This window comes from Pan paniscus, chromosome 2 (assembly GCF_029289425.2).
Source record: "Pan paniscus chromosome 2, NHGRI_mPanPan1-v2.0_pri, whole genome shotgun sequence".
Taxonomy (NCBI): Eukaryota; Metazoa; Chordata; class Mammalia; order Primates; family Hominidae; genus Pan; species Pan paniscus.
The window spans coordinates 75,686,587-75,709,191 of record NC_085926.1 but is presented as its reverse complement, the minus strand read 5'-3'; positions in this window follow the sequence as shown (position 1 = coordinate 75,709,191).

The window sequence follows — 22,605 nt, the reverse complement described above, 5'->3', positions numbered from 1 at the left end:
GCGAGGCCCTGCGAGCCTGCTTTGAGCGGAACCCGTATCCGGGCATCGCCACCAGAGAACGGCTGGCCCAGGCTATCGGCATTCCGGAGCCCAGGGTCCAGATTTGGTTTCAGAATGAGAGGTCACGCCAGCTGAGGCAGCACCGGCGGGAATCTCGGCCCTGGCCCGGGAGACGCGGCCCGCAAGAAGGCAGGCGAAAGCGGACCGCCGTCACCGGATCCCAGACCGCCCTGCTCCTCCGAGCCTTTGAGAAGGATCGCTTTCCAGACATCGCCGCCAGGGAAGAGCTGGCCAGAGAGACGGGCCTCCCGGAGTCCAGGATTCAGATCTGGTTTCAGAATCGAAGGGCCAGGCACCCGGGACAGGGTGGCAGGGCGCCCGCGCACGCAGGCGGCCTGTGCAACGCGGCCCCCGGCGGGTGTCACCCTGCTCCCTCGTGGGTCGCCTGCGCCCACACCGGGGCGTGGGGAACGGGGCTTCCCGCACCCCACGTGCCCTGCGCGCCTGGGGCTCTCCCACAGGGGGCTTTGGTGAGCCAGGGAGCGGGGGCCGTCCCCGTGCTCCAGCCCAGCCAGGCCGCGCCGGCAGAAGGGATCTCCCAACCTGCCCCGGCACGCGGGGATTTTGCCTACGCTGCCCCGGCTCCTCCGGAAGGGGCGCTCTCCCACCCTCAGACTCCTCGGTGGCCTCCGCAGCCGGGCAAATGCCGGGAGGACCGGGACCCGCAGCGCCACGGCCCGCCGGGCCCTTGCGCGGTGGGACAGCCTGGGCCCGCTCAAGCGGGGCCACAGGGCCAAGGTGTGCTTGCGCCACCCACGTCCCAGGGGAGTCCGTGGTGGGGCTGGGGCCGGGGTCCCCAGGTCGCCGGGGCGGCGTGGGAACCCCAAGCGGGGGCAGCTCCACCTCCCCAGCCCGCGCCCCCGGAGGCCTCCGCGCGGCAGGGGCAGATGCAAGGCATCCGGGCGCCCTCCCAGGCGCTCCAGGAGCCGGGGCGCTCGTCTGCACTCCCCTCCGGCCTGCTGCTGGATGAGCTCCTGGCGAGCCCGGAGTTTCTGCAGCAGGCGCAACCTTTCCTAGAAACGGAGGCCCCGGGGGAGCTGGAGGCCTTGGAAGAGGCCGCCTCGCTGGAAGCACCCCTCAGCGAGGAAGAATACCGGGCTCTGCTGGAGGAGCTTTAGGACGCGGGGTTGGGACGGGGTCGGGTCGGGTCGGGTCGGGGCAGGCCGGTGGCCTCTCTTTCGCGGGGAACACCTGGCTGGGTATGGAGCGGCGTGTCTTCCCCGCCGGGCTGACCCGCCTGGGATTCCTGCCTTCTAGGTCTAGGCCCGGCGAGAGACTCCACACAGCGGAGAACTGCCATTCTTTCCTGGGCATCCCGGGGATCCCAGAGCCGGCCCAGGTAGCAGCAGGTGGGCCGCCTACTGCGCACGCGCGGGTTTGCGGGCAGCCGCCTAGGCTGTGGGAGCAGCCCGGGCAGAGCTCTCATGGCTTTCCACCACCCCACCCACGCCTGACCACCCCCTCCCCACCCCCACCCCCACCCCCCACCCCCGGAAAATGCGTCCTCCCCTGGGCTGGGTGGAGACCCCCGTCCCGCCAAACACCGGGCCCGCGCAGCGTCCGGGCCTGCCATCCCTCCCGCGGCTCGCCTCCTCTGCGCCTCCGCTCCACCGTCGCTCGCCCGTCCGTGCCCCTGCAGCCTCCCAGCTGCCACCGTGGAGCGCCCGCCGGCGGAACGCCGACCGCAGGCCCCGCGCACACCGGGGACGCTGACCGTTCCAGGCGGGAGGGAAGGCGGGCAGAGATGGAGAGAGGAACGGGAGACCTAGAGGGGCGGAAGGATGGGCGGAGGGACGTTAGGAGGGAGGGAGGGTGGGAGAGAGGGAGGCAGTGAGGAGCGGAGGGAAAGACAGAGCGACGCAGGGACAGGGGGCGGGCGGGAGGGAGCCAGGGACAGGGGGAGGAAGGCCGAGAGGAAAAGCGGCCTTCGGCCTCCGGGAGCGACGGGACCCCCGCGCTCCGGGAAAACGGTAAGCGCCCGGCGCCGGCTGAGGGCTGGGCCCACAGCCGCCGCGTCGGCCGGCGGGGCACTCATTCGCCCCGATTCCGTGGCCCAAGGAATGGGCGGTTTCCTCAGAGACAAAAGACCGGGACTCGGGTTGCCGTCGGGTTTTCAACCGCCTGGTGCACAGACCGCACATCCCCAGGCTGAGCCCTGCAACGGAGCGCGAGGCCGACAGCGCCGACCACGGAGGAGCCACACTCAGGACGACTGAGGCGTGATTTTGGATTCCACGTTGCTTTGCCCGCTGCAAGGGGGCCTGTTGCTCACGTCTCTCCGGCCCCCGGAAGGCTGGCCATGCTGACTGTTTGCTCCCGGAGCTCTGCGGGCACCCAGAAACATCCCAGGGAAGGGTGGAAGACCGGCGTGGCGCCTTCGCTCTCCTTGCCAGTTTCCACACCGGCCACACTGCAGCCTCCCCATGTTGCCGGACACAGGAATCCATCGTCAGGCCATCACGCCGGGGATGTATCTTCTCTCTGGGGTCTCGCTCTGGTCTTCTCCGTGGAGATGAACCAGAGCCACGCGCCTGCGTGTGTGAGACTGTCCCGGCAACGGCGACACCCACGGGCATTGCCTCCCTCACGGAGAGAGGGCCTGGAAAACTCAAGACTCCCACGGAGGTTCATTTCCACACTCCCCTCCACCCTTCCAGGCTGGTTTCTCCCTGCTGAAGACGCGTGGGAGCCCAGAGAGCGGCTTCCAGTTCCCGCGGGATTCCTGGAGAGGTCCGGAGAGCCAGCCCCCGAAACGCGCCCCCCTCACCCCTTCCCCCTCTCCCCCTTCCGCTTCGTCTCTCCGGCCCCACCACCACCATCACCGCGCCCTCCCCCGCCCCAACCCTCAACCGCCCACCCACCCCCGCCCCCCGCCCCTGACCTCAAGGCCATGGGGCCCTTCCTGGGGGGGGGGGGCGGGCTGTCCCAGGGCTCACCGCCATTCATGAAGGGGTGGAGCCTGCCTGCCTGTGGGCCTTTATAAGAGCCGCTGGCTGGCTGTCTGGGCCGGCTTCCTGGCTGCACCTGCCGCAGTGCACAGTCCGGCTGAGGTGCACGGGAGCCCGCCGGCCTCTCTCCGCCCGTGTCCGTCGGTGAAATTCCGGCCGGGGCTCCCCGCGATGGCCCTCCCGACACCTTCGGACAGCACCCTCCCCGCGGAAGCCCGAGGACGAGGACGGCGAAGGAGACTCGTTTGGACCCCGAGCCAAAGCGAGGCCCTGCGAGCCTGCTTTGAGCGGAACCCGTATCCGGGCATCGCCACCAGAGAACGGCTGGCCCAGGCTATCGGCATTCCGGAGCCCAGGGTCCAGATTTGGTTTCAGAATGAGAGGTCACGCCAGCTGAGGCAGCACCGGCGGGAATCTCGGCCCTGGCCCGGGAGACGCGGCCCGCAAGAAGGCAGGCGAAAGCGGACCGCCGTCACCGGATCCCAGACCGCCCTGCTCCTCCGAGCCTTTGAGAAGGATCGCTTTCCAGACATCGCCGCCAGGGAAGAGCTGGCCAGAGAGACGGGCCTCCCGGAGTCCAGGATTCAGATCTGGTTTCAGAATCGAAGGGCCAGGCACCCGGGACAGGGTGGCAGGGCGCCCGCGCACGCAGGCGGCCTGTGCAACGCGGCCCCCGGCGGGTGTCACCCTGCTCCCTCGTGGGCCGCCTGCGCCCACACCGGGGCGTGGGGAACGGGGCTTCCCGCACCCCACGTGCCCTGCGCGCCTGGGGCTCTCCCACAGGGGGCTTTGGTGAGCCAGGGAGCGGGGGCCGTCCCCGTGCTCCAGCCCAGCCAGGCCGCGCCGGCAGAAGGGATCTCCCAACCTGCCCCGGCACGCGGGGATTTTGCCTACGCTGCCCCGGCTCCTCCGGAAGGGGCGCTCTCCCACCCTCAGACTCCTCGGTGGCCTCCGCAGCCGGGCAAATGCCGGGAGGACCGGGACCCGCAGCGCCACGGCCCGCCGGGCCCTTGCGCGGTGGGACAGCCTGGGCCCGCTCAAGCGGGGCCACAGGGCCAAGGTGTGCTTGCGCCACCCACGTCCCAGGGGAGTCCGTGGTGGGGCTGGGGCCGGGGTCCCCAGGTCGCCGGGGCGGCGTGGGAACCCCAAGCGGGGGCAGCTCCACCTCCCCAGCCCGCGCCCCCGGAGGCCTCCGCGCGGCAGGGGCAGATGCAAGGCATCCGGGCGCCCTCCCAGGCGCTCCAGGAGCCGGGGCGCTCGTCTGCACTCCCCTCCGGCCTGCTGCTGGATGAGCTCCTGGCGAGCCCGGAGTTTCTGCAGCAGGCGCAACCTTTCCTAGAAACGGAGGCCCCGGGGGAGCTGGAGGCCTTGGAAGAGGCCGCCTCGCTGGAAGCACCCCTCAGCGAGGAAGAATACCGGGCTCTGCTGGAGGAGCTTTAGGACGCGGGGTTGGGACGGGGTCGGGTCGGGTCGGGTCGGGGCAGGCCGGTGGCCTCTCTTTCGCGGGGAACACCTGGCTGGGTATGGAGCGGCGTGTCTTCCCCGCCGGGCTGACCCGCCTGGGATTCCTGCCTTCTAGGTCTAGGCCCGGCGAGAGACTCCACACAGCGGAGAACTGCCATTCTTTCCTGGGCATCCCGGGGATCCCAGAGCCGGCCCAGGTAGCAGCAGGTGGGCCGCCTACTGCGCACGCGCGGGTTTGCGGGCAGCCGCCTAGGCTGTGGGAGCAGCCCGGGCAGAGCTCTCATGGCTTTCCACCACCCCACCCACGCCTGACCACCCCCTCCCCACCCCCACCCCCACCCCCCACCCCCGGAAAATGCGTCCTCCCCTGGGCTGGGTGGAGACCCCCGTCCCGCCAAACACCGGGCCCGCGCAGCGTCCGGGCCTGCCATCCCTCCCGCGGCTCGCCTCCTCTGCGCCTCCGCTCCACCGTCGCTCGCCCGTCCGTGCCCCTGCAGCCTCCCAGCTGCCACCGTGGAGCGCCCGCCGGCGGAACGCCGACCGCAGGCCCCGCGCACACCGGGGACGCTGACCGTTCCAGGCGGGAGGGAAGGCGGGCAGAGATGGAGAGAGGAACGGGAGACCTAGAGGGGCGGAAGGATGGGCGGAGGGACGTTAGGAGGGAGGGAGGGTGGGAGAGAGGGAGGCAGTGAGGAGCGGAGGGAAAGACAGAGCGACGCAGGGACAGGGGGCGGGCGGGAGGGAGCCAGGGACAGGGGGAGGAAGGCCGAGAGGAAAAGCGGCCTTCGGCCTCCGGGAGCGACGGGACCCCCGCGCTCCGGGAAAACGGTAAGCGCCCGGCGCCGGCTGAGGGCTGGGCCCACAGCCGCCGCGTCGGCCGGCGGGGCACTCATTCGCCCCGATTCCGTGGCCCAAGGAATGGGCGGTTTCCTCAGAGACAAAAGACCGGGACTCGGGTTGCCGTCGGGTTTTCAACCGCCTGGTGCACAGACCGCACATCCCCAGGCTGAGCCCTGCAACGGAGCGCGAGGCCGACAGCGCCGACCACGGAGGAGCCACACTCAGGACGACTGAGGCGTGATTTTGGATTCCACGTTGCTTTGCCCGCTGCAAGGGGGCCTGTTGCTCACGTCTCTCCGGCCCCCGGAAGGCTGGCCATGCTGACTGTTTGCTCCCGGAGCTCTGCGGGCACCCAGAAACATCCCAGGGAAGGGTGGAAGACCGGCGTGGCGCCTTCGCTCTCCTTGCCAGTTTCCACACCGGCCACACTGCAGCCTCCCCATGTTGCCGGACACAGGAATCCATCGTCAGGCCATCACGCCGGGGATGTATCTTCTCTCTGGGGTCTCGCTCTGGTCTTCTCCGTGGAGATGAACCAGAGCCACGCGCCTGCGTGTGTGAGACTGTCCCGGCAACGGCGACACCCACGGGCATTGCCTCCCTCACGGAGAGAGGGCCTGGAAAACTCAAGACTCCCACGGAGGTTCATTTCCACACTCCCCTCCACCCTTCCAGGCTGGTTTCTCCCTGCTGAAGACGCGTGGGAGCCCAGAGAGCGGCTTCCAGTTCCCGCGGGATTCCTGGAGAGGTCCGGAGAGCCAGCCCCCGAAACGCGCCCCCCTCACCCCTTCCCCCTCTCCCCCTTCCGCTTCGTCTCTCCGGCCCCACCACCACCATCACCGCGCCCTCCCCCGCCCCAACCCTCAACCGCCCACCCACCCCCGCCCCCCGCCCCTGACCTCAAGGCCATGGGGCCCTTCCTGGGGGGGGGGGGCGGGCTGTCCCAGGGCTCACCGCCATTCATGAAGGGGTGGAGCCTGCCTGCCTGTGGGCCTTTATAAGAGCCGCTGGCTGGCTGTCTGGGCCGGCTTCCTGGCTGCACCTGCCGCAGTGCACAGTCCGGCTGAGGTGCACGGGAGCCCGCCGGCCTCTCTCCGCCCGTGTCCGTCGGTGAAATTCCGGCCGGGGCTCCCCGCGATGGCCCTCCCGACACCTTCGGACAGCACCCTCCCCGCGGAAGCCCGAGGACGAGGACGGCGAAGGAGACTCGTTTGGACCCCGAGCCAAAGCGAGGCCCTGCGAGCCTGCTTTGAGCGGAACCCGTATCCGGGCATCGCCACCAGAGAACGGCTGGCCCAGGCTATCGGCATTCCGGAGCCCAGGGTCCAGATTTGGTTTCAGAATGAGAGGTCACGCCAGCTGAGGCAGCACCGGCGGGAATCTCGGCCCTGGCCCGGGAGACGCGGCCCGCAAGAAGGCAGGCGAAAGCGGACCGCCGTCACCGGATCCCAGACCGCCCTGCTCCTCCGAGCCTTTGAGAAGGATCGCTTTCCAGACATCGCCGCCAGGGAAGAGCTGGCCAGAGAGACGGGCCTCCCGGAGTCCAGGATTCAGATCTGGTTTCAGAATCGAAGGGCCAGGCACCCGGGACAGGGTGGCAGGGCGCCCGCGCACGCAGGCGGCCTGTGCAACGCGGCCCCCGGCGGGTGTCACCCTGCTCCCTCGTGGGCCGCCTGCGCCCACACCGGGGCGTGGGGAACGGGGCTTCCCGCACCCCACGTGCCCTGCGCGCCTGGGGCTCTCCCACAGGGGGCTTTGGTGAGCCAGGGAGCGGGGGCCGTCCCCGTGCTCCAGCCCAGCCAGGCCGCGCCGGCAGAAGGGATCTCCCAACCTGCCCCGGCACGCGGGGATTTTGCCTACGCTGCCCCGGCTCCTCCGGAAGGGGCGCTCTCCCACCCTCAGACTCCTCGGTGGCCTCCGCAGCCGGGCAAATGCCGGGAGGACCGGGACCCGCAGCGCCACGGCCCGCCGGGCCCTTGCGCGGTGGGACAGCCTGGGCCCGCTCAAGCGGGGCCACAGGGCCAAGGTGTGCTTGCGCCACCCACGTCCCAGGGGAGTCCGTGGTGGGGCTGGGGCCGGGGTCCCCAGGTCGCCGGGGCGGCGTGGGAACCCCAAGCGGGGGCAGCTCCACCTCCCCAGCCCGCGCCCCCGGAGGCCTCCGCGCGGCAGGGGCAGATGCAAGGCATCCGGGCGCCCTCCCAGGCGCTCCAGGAGCCGGGGCGCTCGTCTGCACTCCCCTCCGGCCTGCTGCTGGATGAGCTCCTGGCGAGCCCGGAGTTTCTGCAGCAGGCGCAACCTTTCCTAGAAACGGAGGCCCCGGGGGAGCTGGAGGCCTTGGAAGAGGCCGCCTCGCTGGAAGCACCCCTCAGCGAGGAAGAATACCGGGCTCTGCTGGAGGAGCTTTAGGACGCGGGGTTGGGACGGGGTCGGGTCGGGTCGGGTCGGGGCAGGCCGGTGGCCTCTCTTTCGCGGGGAACACCTGGCTGGGTATGGAGCGGCGTGTCTTCCCCGCCGGGCTGACCCGCCTGGGATTCCTGCCTTCTAGGTCTAGGCCCGGCGAGAGACTCCACACAGCGGAGAACTGCCATTCTTTCCTGGGCATCCCGGGGATCCCAGAGCCGGCCCAGGTAGCAGCAGGTGGGCCGCCTACTGCGCACGCGCGGGTTTGCGGGCAGCCGCCTAGGCTGTGGGAGCAGCCCGGGCAGAGCTCTCATGGCTTTCCACCACCCCACCCACGCCTGACCACCCCCTCCCCACCCCCACCCCCACCCCCCACCCCCGGAAAATGCGTCCTCCCCTGGGCTGGGTGGAGACCCCCGTCCCGCCAAACACCGGGCCCGCGCAGCGTCCGGGCCTGCCATCCCTCCCGCGGCTCGCCTCCTCTGCGCCTCCGCTCCACCGTCGCTCGCCCGTCCGTGCCCCTGCAGCCTCCCAGCTGCCACCGTGGAGCGCCCGCCGGCGGAACGCCGACCGCAGGCCCCGCGCACACCGGGGACGCTGACCGTTCCAGGCGGGAGGGAAGGCGGGCAGAGATGGAGAGAGGAACGGGAGACCTAGAGGGGCGGAAGGATGGGCGGAGGGACGTTAGGAGGGAGGGAGGGTGGGAGAGAGGGAGGCAGTGAGGAGCGGAGGGAAAGACAGAGCGACGCAGGGACAGGGGGCGGGCGGGAGGGAGCCAGGGACAGGGGGAGGAAGGCCGAGAGGAAAAGCGGCCTTCGGCCTCCGGGAGCGACGGGACCCCCGCGCTCCGGGAAAACGGTAAGCGCCCGGCGCCGGCTGAGGGCTGGGCCCACAGCCGCCGCGTCGGCCGGCGGGGCACTCATTCGCCCCGATTCCGTGGCCCAAGGAATGGGCGGTTTCCTCAGAGACAAAAGACCGGGACTCGGGTTGCCGTCGGGTTTTCAACCGCCTGGTGCACAGACCGCACATCCCCAGGCTGAGCCCTGCAACGGAGCGCGAGGCCGACAGCGCCGACCACGGAGGAGCCACACTCAGGACGACTGAGGCGTGATTTTGGATTCCACGTTGCTTTGCCCGCTGCAAGGGGGCCTGTTGCTCACGTCTCTCCGGCCCCCGGAAGGCTGGCCATGCTGACTGTTTGCTCCCGGAGCTCTGCGGGCACCCAGAAACATCCCAGGGAAGGGTGGAAGACCGGCGTGGCGCCTTCGCTCTCCTTGCCAGTTTCCACACCGGCCACACTGCAGCCTCCCCATGTTGCCGGACACAGGAATCCATCGTCAGGCCATCACGCCGGGGATGTATCTTCTCTCTGGGGTCTCGCTCTGGTCTTCTCCGTGGAGATGAACCAGAGCCACGCGCCTGCGTGTGTGAGACTGTCCCGGCAACGGCGACACCCACGGGCATTGCCTCCCTCACGGAGAGAGGGCCTGGAAAACTCAAGACTCCCACGGAGGTTCATTTCCACACTCCCCTCCACCCTTCCAGGCTGGTTTCTCCCTGCTGAAGACGCGTGGGAGCCCAGAGAGCGGCTTCCAGTTCCCGCGGGATTCCTGGAGAGGTCCGGAGAGCCAGCCCCCGAAACGCGCCCCCCTCACCCCTTCCCCCTCTCCCCCTTCCGCTTCGTCTCTCCGGCCCCACCACCACCATCACCGCGCCCTCCCCCGCCCCAACCCTCAACCGCCCACCCACCCCCGCCCCCCGCCCCTGACCTCAAGGCCATGGGGCCCTTCCTGGGGGGGGGGGGCGGGCTGTCCCAGGGCTCACCGCCATTCATGAAGGGGTGGAGCCTGCCTGCCTGTGGGCCTTTATAAGAGCCGCTGGCTGGCTGTCTGGGCCGGCTTCCTGGCTGCACCTGCCGCAGTGCACAGTCCGGCTGAGGTGCACGGGAGCCCGCCGGCCTCTCTCCGCCCGTGTCCGTCGGTGAAATTCCGGCCGGGGCTCCCCGCGATGGCCCTCCCGACACCTTCGGACAGCACCCTCCCCGCGGAAGCCCGAGGACGAGGACGGCGAAGGAGACTCGTTTGGACCCCGAGCCAAAGCGAGGCCCTGCGAGCCTGCTTTGAGCGGAACCCGTATCCGGGCATCGCCACCAGAGAACGGCTGGCCCAGGCTATCGGCATTCCGGAGCCCAGGGTCCAGATTTGGTTTCAGAATGAGAGGTCACGCCAGCTGAGGCAGCACCGGCGGGAATCTCGGCCCTGGCCCGGGAGACGCGGCCCGCAAGAAGGCAGGCGAAAGCGGACCGCCGTCACCGGATCCCAGACCGCCCTGCTCCTCCGAGCCTTTGAGAAGGATCGCTTTCCAGACATCGCCGCCAGGGAAGAGCTGGCCAGAGAGACGGGCCTCCCGGAGTCCAGGATTCAGATCTGGTTTCAGAATCGAAGGGCCAGGCACCCGGGACAGGGTGGCAGGGCGCCCGCGCACGCAGGCGGCCTGTGCAACGCGGCCCCCGGCGGGTGTCACCCTGCTCCCTCGTGGGCCGCCTGCGCCCACACCGGGGCGTGGGGAACGGGGCTTCCCGCACCCCACGTGCCCTGCGCGCCTGGGGCTCTCCCACAGGGGGCTTTGGTGAGCCAGGGAGCGGGGGCCGTCCCCGTGCTCCAGCCCAGCCAGGCCGCGCCGGCAGAAGGGATCTCCCAACCTGCCCCGGCACGCGGGGATTTTGCCTACGCTGCCCCGGCTCCTCCGGAAGGGGCGCTCTCCCACCCTCAGACTCCTCGGTGGCCTCCGCAGCCGGGCAAATGCCGGGAGGACCGGGACCCGCAGCGCCACGGCCCGCCGGGCCCTTGCGCGGTGGGACAGCCTGGGCCCGCTCAAGCGGGGCCACAGGGCCAAGGTGTGCTTGCGCCACCCACGTCCCAGGGGAGTCCGTGGTGGGGCTGGGGCCGGGGTCCCCAGGTCGCCGGGGCGGCGTGGGAACCCCAAGCGGGGGCAGCTCCACCTCCCCAGCCCGCGCCCCCGGAGGCCTCCGCGCGGCAGGGGCAGATGCAAGGCATCCGGGCGCCCTCCCAGGCGCTCCAGGAGCCGGGGCGCTCGTCTGCACTCCCCTCCGGCCTGCTGCTGGATGAGCTCCTGGCGAGCCCGGAGTTTCTGCAGCAGGCGCAACCTTTCCTAGAAACGGAGGCCCCGGGGGAGCTGGAGGCCTTGGAAGAGGCCGCCTCGCTGGAAGCACCCCTCAGCGAGGAAGAATACCGGGCTCTGCTGGAGGAGCTTTAGGACGCGGGGTTGGGACGGGGTCGGGTCGGGTCGGGTCGGGGCAGGCCGGTGGCCTCTCTTTCGCGGGGAACACCTGGCTGGGTATGGAGCGGCGTGTCTTCCCCGCCGGGCTGACCCGCCTGGGATTCCTGCCTTCTAGGTCTAGGCCCGGCGAGAGACTCCACACAGCGGAGAACTGCCATTCTTTCCTGGGCATCCCGGGGATCCCAGAGCCGGCCCAGGTAGCAGCAGGTGGGCCGCCTACTGCGCACGCGCGGGTTTGCGGGCAGCCGCCTAGGCTGTGGGAGCAGCCCGGGCAGAGCTCTCATGGCTTTCCACCACCCCACCCACGCCTGACCACCCCCTCCCCACCCCCACCCCCACCCCCCACCCCCGGAAAATGCGTCCTCCCCTGGGCTGGGTGGAGACCCCCGTCCCGCCAAACACCGGGCCCGCGCAGCGTCCGGGCCTGCCATCCCTCCCGCGGCTCGCCTCCTCTGCGCCTCCGCTCCACCGTCGCTCGCCCGTCCGTGCCCCTGCAGCCTCCCAGCTGCCACCGTGGAGCGCCCGCCGGCGGAACGCCGACCGCAGGCCCCGCGCACACCGGGGACGCTGACCGTTCCAGGCGGGAGGGAAGGCGGGCAGAGATGGAGAGAGGAACGGGAGACCTAGAGGGGCGGAAGGATGGGCGGAGGGACGTTAGGAGGGAGGGAGGGTGGGAGAGAGGGAGGCAGTGAGGAGCGGAGGGAAAGACAGAGCGACGCAGGGACAGGGGGCGGGCGGGAGGGAGCCAGGGACAGGGGGAGGAAGGCCGAGAGGAAAAGCGGCCTTCGGCCTCCGGGAGCGACGGGACCCCCGCGCTCCGGGAAAACGGTAAGCGCCCGGCGCCGGCTGAGGGCTGGGCCCACAGCCGCCGCGTCGGCCGGCGGGGCACTCATTCGCCCCGATTCCGTGGCCCAAGGAATGGGCGGTTTCCTCAGAGACAAAAGACCGGGACTCGGGTTGCCGTCGGGTTTTCAACCGCCTGGTGCACAGACCGCACATCCCCAGGCTGAGCCCTGCAACGGAGCGCGAGGCCGACAGCGCCGACCACGGAGGAGCCACACTCAGGACGACTGAGGCGTGATTTTGGATTCCACGTTGCTTTGCCCGCTGCAAGGGGGCCTGTTGCTCACGTCTCTCCGGCCCCCGGAAGGCTGGCCATGCTGACTGTTTGCTCCCGGAGCTCTGCGGGCACCCAGAAACATCCCAGGGAAGGGTGGAAGACCGGCGTGGCGCCTTCGCTCTCCTTGCCAGTTTCCACACCGGCCACACTGCAGCCTCCCCATGTTGCCGGACACAGGAATCCATCGTCAGGCCATCACGCCGGGGATGTATCTTCTCTCTGGGGTCTCGCTCTGGTCTTCTCCGTGGAGATGAACCAGAGCCACGCGCCTGCGTGTGTGAGACTGTCCCGGCAACGGCGACACCCACGGGCATTGCCTCCCTCACGGAGAGAGGGCCTGGAAAACTCAAGACTCCCACGGAGGTTCATTTCCACACTCCCCTCCACCCTTCCAGGCTGGTTTCTCCCTGCTGAAGACGCGTGGGAGCCCAGAGAGCGGCTTCCAGTTCCCGCGGGATTCCTGGAGAGGTCCGGAGAGCCAGCCCCCGAAACGCGCCCCCCTCACCCCTTCCCCCTCTCCCCCTTCCGCTTCGTCTCTCCGGCCCCACCACCACCATCACCGCGCCCTCCCCCGCCCCAACCCTCAACCGCCCACCCACCCCCGCCCCCCGCCCCTGACCTCAAGGCCATGGGGCCCTTCCTGGGGGGGGGGGGCGGGCTGTCCCAGGGCTCACCGCCATTCATGAAGGGGTGGAGCCTGCCTGCCTGTGGGCCTTTATAAGAGCCGCTGGCTGGCTGTCTGGGCCGGCTTCCTGGCTGCACCTGCCGCAGTGCACAGTCCGGCTGAGGTGCACGGGAGCCCGCCGGCCTCTCTCCGCCCGTGTCCGTCGGTGAAATTCCGGCCGGGGCTCCCCGCGATGGCCCTCCCGACACCTTCGGACAGCACCCTCCCCGCGGAAGCCCGAGGACGAGGACGGCGAAGGAGACTCGTTTGGACCCCGAGCCAAAGCGAGGCCCTGCGAGCCTGCTTTGAGCGGAACCCGTATCCGGGCATCGCCACCAGAGAACGGCTGGCCCAGGCTATCGGCATTCCGGAGCCCAGGGTCCAGATTTGGTTTCAGAATGAGAGGTCACGCCAGCTGAGGCAGCACCGGCGGGAATCTCGGCCCTGGCCCGGGAGACGCGGCCCGCAAGAAGGCAGGCGAAAGCGGACCGCCGTCACCGGATCCCAGACCGCCCTGCTCCTCCGAGCCTTTGAGAAGGATCGCTTTCCAGACATCGCCGCCAGGGAAGAGCTGGCCAGAGAGACGGGCCTCCCGGAGTCCAGGATTCAGATCTGGTTTCAGAATCGAAGGGCCAGGCACCCGGGACAGGGTGGCAGGGCGCCCGCGCACGCAGGCGGCCTGTGCAACGCGGCCCCCGGCGGGTGTCACCCTGCTCCCTCGTGGGCCGCCTGCGCCCACACCGGGGCGTGGGGAACGGGGCTTCCCGCACCCCACGTGCCCTGCGCGCCTGGGGCTCTCCCACAGGGGGCTTTGGTGAGCCAGGGAGCGGGGGCCGTCCCCGTGCTCCAGCCCAGCCAGGCCGCGCCGGCAGAAGGGATCTCCCAACCTGCCCCGGCACGCGGGGATTTTGCCTACGCTGCCCCGGCTCCTCCGGAAGGGGCGCTCTCCCACCCTCAGACTCCTCGGTGGCCTCCGCAGCCGGGCAAATGCCGGGAGGACCGGGACCCGCAGCGCCACGGCCCGCCGGGCCCTTGCGCGGTGGGACAGCCTGGGCCCGCTCAAGCGGGGCCACAGGGCCAAGGTGTGCTTGCGCCACCCACGTCCCAGGGGAGTCCGTGGTGGGGCTGGGGCCGGGGTCCCCAGGTCGCCGGGGCGGCGTGGGAACCCCAAGCGGGGGCAGCTCCACCTCCCCAGCCCGCGCCCCCGGAGGCCTCCGCGCGGCAGGGGCAGATGCAAGGCATCCGGGCGCCCTCCCAGGCGCTCCAGGAGCCGGGGCGCTCGTCTGCACTCCCCTCCGGCCTGCTGCTGGATGAGTTCCTGGCGAGCCCGGAGTTTCTGCAGCAGGCGCAACCTTTCCTAGAAACGGAGGCCCCGGGGGAGCTGGAGGCCTTGGAAGAGGCCGCCTCGCTGGAAGCACCCCTCAGCGAGGAAGAATACCGGGCTCTGCTGGAGGAGCTTTAGGACGCGGGGTTGGGACGGGGTCGGGTCGGGTCGGGTCGGGGCAGGCCGGTGGCCTCTCTTTCGCGGGGAACACCTGGCTGGGTATGGAGCGGCGTGTCTTCCCCGCCGGGCTGACCCGCCTGGGATTCCTGCCTTCTAGGTCTAGGCCCGGCGAGAGACTCCACACAGCGGAGAACTGCCATTCTTTCCTGGGCATCCCGGGGATCCCAGAGCCGGCCCAGGTAGCAGCAGGTGGGCCGCCTACTGCGCACGCGCGGGTTTGCGGGCAGCCGCCTAGGCTGTGGGAGCAGCCCGGGCAGAGCTCTCATGGCTTTCCACCACCCCACCCACGCCTGACCACCCCCTCCCCACCCCCACCCCCACCCCCCACCCCCGGAAAATGCGTCCTCCCCTGGGCTGGGTGGAGACCCCCGTCCCGCCAAACACCGGGCCCGCGCAGCGTCCGGGCCTGCCATCCCTCCCGCGGCTCGCCTCCTCTGCGCCTCCGCTCCACCGTCGCTCGCCCGTCCGTGCCCCTGCAGCCTCCCAGCTGCCACCGTGGAGCGCCCGCCGGCGGAACGCCGACCGCAGGCCCCGCGCACACCGGGGACGCTGACCGTTCCAGGCGGGAGGGAAGGCGGGCAGAGATGGAGAGAGGAACGGGAGACCTAGAGGGGCGGAAGGATGGGCGGAGGGACGTTAGGAGGGAGGGAGGGTGGGAGAGAGGGAGGCAGTGAGGAGCGGAGGGAAAGACAGAGCGACGCAGGGACAGGGGGCGGGCGGGAGGGAGCCAGGGACAGGGGGAGGAAGGCCGAGAGGAAAAGCGGCCTTCGGCCTCCGGGAGCGACGGGACCCCCGCGCTCCGGGAAAACGGTAAGCGCCCGGCGCCGGCTGAGGGCTGGGCCCACAGCCGCCGCGTCGGCCGGCGGGGCACTCATTCGCCCCGATTCCGTGGCCCAAGGAATGGGCGGTTTCCTCAGAGACAAAAGACCGGGACTCGGGTTGCCGTCGGGTTTTCAACCGCCTGGTGCACAGACCGCACATCCCCAGGCTGAGCCCTGCAACGGAGCGCGAGGCCGACAGCGCCGACCACGGAGGAGCCACACTCAGGACGACTGAGGCGTGATTTTGGATTCCACGTTGCTTTGCCCGCTGCAAGGGGGCCTGTTGCTCACGTCTCTCCGGCCCCCGGAAGGCTGGCCATGCTGACTGTTTGCTCCCGGAGCTCTGCGGGCACCCAGAAACATCCCAGGGAAGGGTGGAAGACCGGCGTGGCGCCTTCGCTCTCCTTGCCAGTTTCCACACCGGCCACACTGCAGCCTCCCCATGTTGCCGGACACAGGAATCCATCGTCAGGCCATCACGCCGGGGATGTATCTTCTCTCTGGGGTCTCGCTCTGGTCTTCTCCGTGGAGATGAACCAGAGCCACGCGCCTGCGTGTGTGAGACTGTCCCGGCAACGGCGACACCCACGGGCATTGCCTCCCTCACGGAGAGAGGGCCTGGAAAACTCAAGACTCCCACGGAGGTTCATTTCCACACTCCCCTCCACCCTTCCAGGCTGGTTTCTCCCTGCTGAAGACGCGTGGGAGCCCAGAGAGCGGCTTCCAGTTCCCGCGGGATTCCTGGAGAGGTCCGGAGAGCCAGCCCCCGAAACGCGCCCCCCTCACCCCTTCCCCCTCTCCCCCTTCCGCTTCGTCTCTCCGGCCCCACCACCACCATCACCGCGCCCTCCCCCGCCCCAACCCTCAACCGCCCACCCACCCCCGCCCCCCGCCCCTGACCTCAAGGCCATGGGGCCCTTCCTGGGGGGGGGGGGCGGGCTGTCCCAGGGCTCACCGCCATTCATGAAGGGGTGGAGCCTGCCTGCCTGTGGGCCTTTATAAGAGCCGCTGGCTGGCTGTCTGGGCCGGCTTCCTGGCTGCACCTGCCGCAGTGCACAGTCCGGCTGAGGTGCACGGGAGCCCGCCGGCCTCTCTCCGCCCGTGTCCGTCGGTGAAATTCCGGCCGGGGCTCCCCGCGATGGCCCTCCCGACACCTTCGGACAGCACCCTCCCCGCGGAAGCCCGAGGACGAGGACGGCGAAGGAGACTCGTTTGGACCCCGAGCCAAAGCGAGGCCCTGCGAGCCTGCTTTGAGCGGAACCCGTATCCGGGCATCGCCACCAGAGAACGGCTGGCCCAGGCTATCGGCATTCCGGAGCCCAGGGTCCAGATTTGGTTTCAGAATGAGAGGTCACGCCAGCTGAGGCAGCACCGGCGGGAATCTCGGCCCTGGCCCAGGAGACGCGGCCCGCAAGAAGGCAGGCGAAAGCGGACCGCCGTCACCGGATCCCAGACCGCCCTGCTCCTCCGAGCCTTTGAGAAGGATCGCTTTCCAGACATCGCCGCCAGGGAAGAGCTGGCCAGAGAGACGGGCCTCCCGGAGTCCAGGATTCAGATCTGGTTTCAGAATCGAAGGGCCAGGCACCCGGGACAGGGTGGCAGGGCGCCCGCGCACGCAGGCGGCCTGTGCAACGCGGCCCCCGGCGGGTGTCACCCTGCTCCCTCGTGGGTCGCCTGCGCCCACACCGGGGCGTGGGGAACGGGGCTTCCCGCACCCCACGTGCCCTGCGCGCCTGGGGCTCTCCCACAGGGGGCTTTGGTGAGCCAGGGAGCGGGGGCCGTCCCCGTGCTCCAGCCCAGCCAGGCCGCGCCGGCAGAAGGGATCTCCCAACCTGCCCCGGCACGCGGGGATTTTGCCTACGCTGCCCCGGCTCCTCCGGAAGGGGCGCTCTCCCACCCTCAGACTCCTCGGTGGCCTCCGCAGCCGGGCAAATGCCGGGAGGACCGGGACCCGCAGCGCCACGGCCCGCCGGGCCCTTGCGCGGTGGGACAGCCTGGGCCCGCTCAAGCGGGGCCACGGGGCCAAGGTGTGCTTGCGCCACCCACGTCCCAGGGGAGTCCGTGGTGGGGCTGGGGCCGGGGTCCCCAGGTCGCCGGGGCGGCGTGGGAACCCCAAGCGGGGGCAGCTCCACCTCCCCAGCCCGCGCCCCCGGAGGCCTCCGCGCGGCAGGGGCAGATGCAAGGCATCCGGGCGCCCTCCCAGGCGCTCCAGGAGCCGGGGCGCTCGTCTGCACTCCCCTCCGGCCTGCTGCTGGATGAGCTCCTGGCGAGCCCGGAGTTTCTGCAGCAGGCGCAACCTTTCCTAGAAACGGAGGCCCCGGGGGAGCTGGAGGCCTTGGAAGAGGCCGCCTCGCTGGAAGCACCCCTCAGCGAGGAAGAATACCGGGCTCTGCTGGAGGAGCTTTAGGACGCGGGGTTGGGACGGGGTCGGGTCGGGTCGGGTCGGGGCAGGCCGGTGGCCTCTCTTTCGCGGGGAACACCTGGCTGGGTATGGAGCGGCGTGTCTTCCCCGCCGGGCTGACCCGCCTGGGATTCCTGCCTTCTAGGTCTAGGCCCGGCGAGAGACTCCACACAGCGGAGAACTGCCATTCTTTCCTGGGCATCCCGGGGATCCCAGAGCCGGCCCAGGTAGCAGCAGGTGGGCCGCCTACTGCGCACGCGCGGGTTTGCGGGCAGCCGCCTAGGCTGTGGGAGCAGCCCGGGCAGAGCTCTCATGGCTTTCCACCACCCCACCCACGCCTGACCACCCCCTCCCCACCCCCACCCCCACCCCCCACCCCCGGAAAATGCGTCCTCCCCTGGGCTGGGTGGAGACCCCCGTCCCGCCAAACACCGGGCCCGCGCAGCGTCCGGGCCTGCCATCCCTCCCGCGGCTCGCCTCCTCTGCGCCTCCGCTCCACCGTCGCTCGCCCGTCCGTGCCCCTGCAGCCTCCCAGCTGCCACCGTGGAGCGCCCGCCGGCGGAACGCCGACCGCAGGCCCCGCGCACACCGGGGACGCTGACCGTTCCAGGCGGGAGGGAAGGCGGGCAGAGATGGAGAGAGGAACGGGAGACCTAGAGGGGCGGAAGGATGGGCGGAGGGACGTTAGGAGGGAGGGAGGGTGGGAGAGAGGGAGGCAGTGAGGAGCGGAGGGAAAGACAGAGCGACGCAGGGACAGGGGGCGGGCGGGAGGGAGCCAGGGACAGGGGGAGGAAGGCCGAGAGGAAAAGCGGCCTTCGGCCTCCGGGAGCGACGGGACCCCCGCGCTCCGGGAAAACGGTAAGCGCCCGGCGCCGGCTGAGGGCTGGGCCCACAGCCGCCGCGTCGGCCGGCGGGGCGCTCATTCGCCCCGATTCCGTGGCCCAAGGAATGGGCGGTTTCCTCAGAGGCAAAAGACCGGGACTCGGGTTGCCGTCGGGTTTTCAACCGCCTGGTGCACAGACCGCACATCCCCAGGCTGAGCCCTGCAACGGAGCGCGAGGCCGACAGCGCCGACCACGCAGGAGCCACACTCAGGACGACTGAGGCGTGATTTTGGATTCCACGTTGCTTTGCCCGCTGCAAGGGGGCCTGTTGCTCACGTCTCTCCGGCCCCCGGAAGGCTGGCCATGCTGACTGTTTGCTCCCGGAGCTCTGCGGGCACCCAGAAACATCCCAGGGAAGGGTGGAAGACCGGCGTGGCGCCTTCGCTCTCCTTGCCAGTTTCCACACCGGCCACACTGCAGCCTCCCCATGTTGCCGGACACAGGAATCCATCGTCAGGCCATCACGCCGGGGATGTATCTTCTCTCTGGGGTCTCGCTCTGGTCTTCTCCGTGGAGATGAACCAGAGCCACGCGCCTGCGTGTGTGAGACTGTCCCGGCAACGGCGACACCCACGGGCATTGCCTCCCTCACGGAGAGAGGGCCTGGAAAACTCAAGACTCCCACGGAGGTTCATTTCCACACTCCCCTCCACCCTTCCAGGCTGGTTTCTCCCTGCTGAAGACGCGTGGGAGCCCAGAGAGCGACTTCCAGTTCCCGCGGGATTCCTGGAGAGGTCCGGAGAGCCAGCCCCCGAAACGCGCCCCCCTCACCCCTTCCCCCTCTCCCCCTTCCGCTTCGTCTCTCCGGCCCCACCACCACCATCACCGCGCCCTCCCCCGCCCCAACCCTCAACCGCCCACCCACCCCCGCCCCCCGCCCCTGACCTCAAGGCCATGGGGCCCTTCCTGGGGGGGGGGGGCGGGCTGTCCCAGGGCTCACCGCCATTCATGAAGGGGTGGAGCCTGCCTGCCTGTGGGCCTTTATAAGAGCCGCTGGCTGGCTGTCTGGGCCGGCTTCCTGGCTGCACCTGCCGCAGTGCACAGTCCGGCTGAGGTGCACGGGAGCCCGCCGGCCTCTCTCCGCCCGTGTCCGTCGGTGAAATTCCGGCCGGGGCTCCCCGCGATGGCCCTCCCGACACCTTCGGACAGCACCCTCCCCGCGGAAGCCCGAGGACGAGGACGGCGAAGGAGACTCGTTTGGACCCCGAGCCAAAGCGAGGCCCTGCGAGCCTGCTTTGAGCGGAACCCGTATCCGGGCATCGCCACCAGAGAACGGCTGGCCCAGGCTATCGGCATTCCGGAGCCCAGGGTCCAGATTTGGTTTCAGAATGAGAGGTCACGCCAGCTGAGGCAGCACCGGCGGGAATCTCGGCCCTGGCCCGGGAGACGCGGCCCGCAAGAAGGCAGGCGAAAGCGGACCGCCGTCACCGGATCCCAGACCGCCCTGCTCCTCCGAGCCTTTGAGAAGGATCGCTTTCCAGACATCGCCGCCAGGGAAGAGCTGGCCAGAGAGACGGGCCTCCCGGAGTCCAGGATTCAGATCTGGTTTCAGAATCGAAGGGCCAGGCACCCGGGACAGGGTGGCAGGGCGCCCGCGCACGCAGGCGGCCTGTGCAACGCGGCCCCCGGCGGGTGTCACCCTGCTCCCTCGTGGGTCGCCTGCGCCCACACCGGGGCGTGGGGAACGGGGCTTCCCGCACCCCACGTGCCCTGCGCGCCTGGGGCTCTCCCACAGGGGGCTTTGGTGAGCCAGGGAGCGGGGGCCGTCCCCGTGCTCCAGCCCAGCCAGGCCGCGCCGGCAGAAGGGATCTCCCAACCTGCCCCGGCACGCGGGGATTTTGCCTACGCTGCCCCGGCTCCTCCGGAAGGGGCGCTCTCCCACCCTCAGACTCCTCGGTGGCCTCCGCAGCCGGGCAAATGCCGGGAGGACCGGGACCCGCAGCGCCACGGCCCGCCGGGCCCTTGCGCGGTGGGACAGCCTGGGCCCGCTCAAGCGGGGCCACAGGGCCAAGGTGTGCTTGCGCCACCCACGTCCCAGGGGAGTCCGTGGTGGGGCTGGGGCCGGGGTCCCCAGGTCGCCGGGGCGGCGTGGGAACCCCAAGCGGGGGCAGCTCCACCTCCCCAGCCCGCGCCCCCGGAGGCCTCCGCGCGGCAGGGGCAGATGCAAGGCATCCGGGCGCCCTCCCAGGCGCTCCAGGAGCCGGGGCGCTCGTCTGCACTCCCCTCCGGCCTGCTGCTGGATGAGCTCCTGGCGAGCCCGGAGTTTCTGCAGCAGGCGCAACCTTTCCTAGAAACGGAGGCCCCGGGGGAGCTGGAGGCCTTGGAAGAGGCCGCCTCGCTGGAAGCACCCCTCAGCGAGGAAGAATACCGGGCTCTGCTGGAGGAGCTTTAGGACGCGGGGTTGGGACGGGGTGGGGTCGGGTCGGGTCGGGTCGGGGCAGGCCGGTGGCCTCTCTTTCGCGGGGAACACCTGGCTGGGTATGGAGCGGCGTGTCTTCCCCGCCGGGCTGACCCGCCTGGGATTCCTGCCTTCTAGGTCTAGGCCCGGCGAGAGACTCCACACAGCGGAGAACTGCCATTCTTTCCTGGGCATCCCGGGGATCCCAGAGCCGGCCCAGGTAGCAGCAGGTGGGCCGCCTACTGCGCACGCGCGGGTTTGCGGGCAGCCGCCTAGGCTGTGGGAGCAGCCCGGGCAGAGCTCTCATGGCTTTCCACCACCCCACCCACGCCTGACCACCCCCTCCCCACCCCCACCCCCACCCCCCACCCCCGGAAAATGCGTCCTCCCCTGGGCTGGGTGGAGACCCCCGTCCCGCCAAACACCGGGCCCGCGCAGCGTCCGGGCCTGCCATCCCTCCCGCGGCTCGCCTCCTCTGCGCCTCCGCTCCACCGTCGCTCGCCCGTCCGTGCCCCTGCAGCCTCCCAGCTGCCACCGTGGAGCGCCCGCCGGCGGAACGCCGACCGCAGGCCCCGCGCACACCGGGGACGCTGACCGTTCCAGGCGGGAGGGAAGGCGGGCAGAGATGGAGAGAGGAACGGGAGACCTAGAGGGGCGGAAGGATGGGCGGAGGGACGTTAGGAGGGAGGGAGGGTGGGAGAGAGGGAGGCAGTGAGGAGCGGAGGGAAAGACAGAGCGACGCAGGGACAGGGGGCGGGCGGGAGGGAGCCAGGGACAGGGGGAGGAAGGCCGAGAGGAAAAGCGGCCTTCGGCCTCCGGGAGCGACGGGACCCCCGCGCTCCGGGAAAACGGTAAGCGCCCGGCGCCGGCTGAGGGCTGGGCCCACAGCCGCCGCGTCGGCCGGCGGGGCACTCATTCGCCCCGATTCCGTGGCCCAAGGAATGGGCGGTTTCCTCAGAGACAAAAGACCGGGACTCGGGTTGCCGTCGGGTTTTCAACCGCCTGGTGCACAGACCGCACATCCCCAGGCTGAGCCCTGCAACGGAGCGCGAGGCCGACAGCGCCGACCACGGAGGAGCCACACTCAGGACGACTGAGGCGTGATTTTGGATTCCACGTTGCTTTGCCCGCTGCAAGGGGGCCTGTTGCTCACGTCTCTCCGGCCCCCGGAAGGCTGGCCATGCTGACTGTTTGCTCCCGGAGCTCTGCGGGCACCCAGAAACATCCCAGGGAAGGGTGGAAGACCGGCGTGGCGCCTTCGCTCTCCTTGCCAGTTTCCACACCGGCCACACTGCAGCCTCCCCATGTTGCCGGACACAGGAATCCATCGTCAGGCCATCACGCCGGGGATGTATCTTCTCTCTGGGGTCTCGCTCTGGTCTTCTCCGTGGAGATGAACCAGAGCCACGCGCCTGCGTGTGTGAGACTGTCCCGGCAACGGCGACACCCACGGGCATTGCCTCCCTCACGGAGAGAGGGCCTGGAAAACTCAAGACTCCCACGGAGGTTCATTTCCACACTCCCCTCCACCCTTCCAGGCTGGTTTCTCCCTGCTGAAGACGCGTGGGAGCCCAGAGAGCGGCTTCCAGTTCCCGCGGGATTCCTGGAGAGGTCCGGAGAGCCAGCCCCCGAAACGCGCCCCCCTCACCCCTTCCCCCTCTCCCCCTTCCGCTTCGTCTCTCCGGCCCCACCACCACCATCACCGCGCCCTCCCCCGCCCCAACCCTCAACCGCCCACCCACCCCCGCCCCCCGCCCCTGACCTCAAGGCCATGGGGCCCTTCCTGGGGGGGGGGGGGCGG